General features: G+C 42.4%; 1 non-coding gene across 1 annotated transcript; it reads left to right on the top strand.

Moving 5' to 3' along the window:
* The first annotated feature begins 924 nt into the window (after window positions 1-924).
* trnam-cau (transfer RNA methionine (anticodon CAU)) lies at window positions 925-997 on the top strand. Its single transcript has one exon. It is a non-coding gene; the product is annotated as a tRNA-Met (tRNA).
* The last annotated feature ends 2193 nt before the right edge of the window (window positions 998-3190 follow it).

Genomic DNA, 3190 nt, shown 5'->3' with positions numbered 1-3190 from the left:
GGATTAGTGGTGCTGGAAGAGCACAGCAGTTCAGGCAGCATCCGAGAAGCAGTAAAATTGACGTTTCGGGCAAAAGCCCTTCATCAGGTTGAATTTGTTATTGAAATGTCTCTCCCTTATCTTTCATTATTACTGGCATTGAGTAACAGCTGAAAAATGTGTTGCTGGAAAAGCGCAGCTGGTCAGGCAGCATCCAAGGAGCAGGAGAATCGGCGTTTTGGGCATAAACCCTTCTTCAGGCGGAATTGAGTAACAGCGTCAAGGCTGTGAAGAGGTTTGACTAAATTTTAAAATGGGTCTTTGTGTAACCAATTCCTGAGCCAGCCCAATTTTCAAACTTCAATAAATATTTACAAAGGATGCAAATTCAATTGAGGTGACTTTTTGTTGCCATTAGGCTCAATTTCTGATGCTAGTCCACAGACCTTCCAGTAGATGGCATTGGTTTTCCATCAGATGAGGTTGAGATATTGGCCCAGAATTTGCTGATAAGATAATTGTGCATTCATGTGTAAAAAGAAAACAACAATTTGTTTTATGCAAAAGATATGCTGTCATGCAAATCACCTTAAATTTCTGGATGATTTGCAAAAAAATGGGATATTGCTTGCAATTTCCTTAGGATTCTTTAAAAAACACTTCCTCTCATCATCTCAGGATATCCCAAACTGCTTTACAGCCAAATGAAGTACTGTTTAGATTCTAGTCACTGTTTGGAATCCAAGAAGCATAAGTAAACATGTAGTGATGAACTGTAACTTTCCAAATGCCAAATGTTGTCAGGCAGATGCAAATTTTAACCCCTTCTTATGCAGTTAATCTTATTTAAAATAATGTTGCTGTGACTTTCATAGTTGTGCAGTTAGGTATGACTGCCAAATTTGTGAATACTAGATAAAATTGCTGCATTTGCACTGGCTGGTGGCCTTCTTAGCACAGTAGGCAGTGTGTCAGTCTCATAATCTGAAGGTCCTGAGCTCAATCCTCAGAGAAGGCAAGTTTGTGGCTTCTTGCCACCCAGTGATTTTAAAAAAGATGTAGGTAGATTAGCTCAGATGGTTAAAGTGTGGTGCTAATAGTGCCAAGATCATGGGTTCAATCCCCACACTGACCGAGCGTAGCGCTGAGGTTTGCAAGTGAGTGATAGTTGCAGTGTCAAAGTTGGTCATTGTTTAATTCTTTGAACAGGTAATAAGTAGGTTAGACCAGGGAAACCCAGCAGATGTTATCTACCTAGACTTCCAAAAGGCCTTTGATAAGGTGCCTCACGGGAGGCTGCTCAGTAAGGTGAGGGCCCATGGTGTTCAAGGTGAGCTACTGGCATGGATTGAGGATAGGCTGTCTGACAGAAGGCAGAGAGTTGGGATAAAAGGTTCTTTTTCGGAATGGCAGCTAGTGACAAGTGGTGTCCCGCAGGGTTCAGTGTTGGAGCCGCAGCTGTTCACCTTATATATTATAGATCTGGATGAAGGGAATGGGGGCATTCTGGCAAAGTTTGGCGATGACACAAAGTTAGGTGGACAGGCAAGTAGTACTGATGAGGTGGGTAGGCTACAGAGGATCTAGACAGTTTAGGAGAGTGGTCCAAGAAATGGCTGATAAATTTCAATGTGAGGTCTTGCACTTTAGGTAAAAGAATACAGGGGCGGATTATTTTCTAAACAGTGATAAAATTCATAAAGCCAAAGGGATCTCGGAGTGCTAATACAGGATTCTCTAAAGGTTGACTTGCAGGTTGAGCCCATGGTTAAGAAAGCAAATGTAATGTCATTTATCTCAAGAGGGTTGGAATGTAAAAGCAGCGATGTGCTTCTGAGACTTTATAAAGCTCGTTTTAGGCCCCATTTAGAATACTGTGTCCAGTTTTGGGGCCTACACCTCAGGAAAGACATACTGACACTGCAGCGCATTCAGCAGAGATTCACAAGATGATCCCTGGAATGGTAGGCCTAACATATGAGGAATGGCTGAGGATCCTGGGATTGTATTCATTACAGTTTGAAAGATTGAGGGGAGATCTAATAGAAATTTACAAGATAATTCATGACTTAGAAAGGGTGAACACTCTTAGCCAGAGAGTGGTGGGCCTGTGGAATTCATTGCCACAGAGCGCAGTGGAAGCTAAAACGTTAAATGTCTTCAATGCAGAGATTGATAAATTCTTAATCTCGCAAGGAATTAAGGGATACGGGGAGAGTGTGGGTAAGTGGCGTTGAAATGCCCATCAGTCATGATTGAATGGTGGAGTGGAATCAATGGGCCGAGTGGCCTTACTTCCACTCCTATTTCTTGTGGTCTTATGGTCTTAAATGGGAGTTTTGTTTATTCACTCCAGGTATGTGGGCACATCTGGCTAGGCCAGCATTTACTGCCTGTCCCTAATTGTCCAGAGGGCAGTTAAGAGTCATAGAGATGTACAGCATGGAAATAGACCATTCAGTCCAACTTGTCCATGCTGACCTGATATCCCAACCTAATCTAGTCCCACTTGCCAGTACCCTGCCCATATCCCTCCAAAACCTTCCTATTCATATACCCATCCAGATGCCTTTTAAATGCTTCAATTGTACCAGCCTTCACCATTTCCTCTGGCAGCTCATTCCATACACGTGCCACCCTCTGCGTGAAAAAGTTGCCCCTTGGTCTCTTTTATATCTTTCCCCTCTCACTCTAAATCTATGCCCTCTAGTTCTGGATTCCCCCAACCCCAGGGAAAAGACTATCTAAATATCCAATCCATGTCCCTCATGATTTTATAAATCTGTAAAAGGTCACCTTCCGACTCATGAGGGAAAACAGCCCCAGCCTGTTCAGCCTCTCCCTATAGTTCAAATCCTCCAACCATAGCAACATCCTTGTAAATCTTTTCTGAACCTTTCCAAGTTTCATAATATCCTTTCATAATGACCTCCCAACTCCTGTACTCAATACTCTCACCAATAAAGGAAAGCATATCAAATGCCTTCTTCACTATCCTATCTAACTGTGACTCTACTTTTAAGGAGCTATGAACCTGCACTCCAAGGTCTCCTTGTTCAGCAACACTCCCTAGGACATTACCATTAAGTGTATAAATCCTGCTAAGATTTGCTTTCGCAAAATGCAGCACCTCATTGCATTTATCTAAATTAATTACTCATCTAAATTAATCTCCATCTGCCACTCCTCAGCCCATTGGCCCACCTGATCA

Source organism: Chiloscyllium plagiosum, unplaced genomic scaffold, assembly GCF_037043375.1.
Source record: "Chiloscyllium plagiosum isolate Xiang-an unplaced genomic scaffold, Cpla_swu_hap1 HiC_scaffold_24, whole genome shotgun sequence".
NCBI classification, from domain to species: Eukaryota; Metazoa; Chordata; class Chondrichthyes; order Orectolobiformes; family Hemiscylliidae; genus Chiloscyllium; species Chiloscyllium plagiosum.
This window is presented reverse-complemented; position numbering and strand designations above follow the sequence as displayed.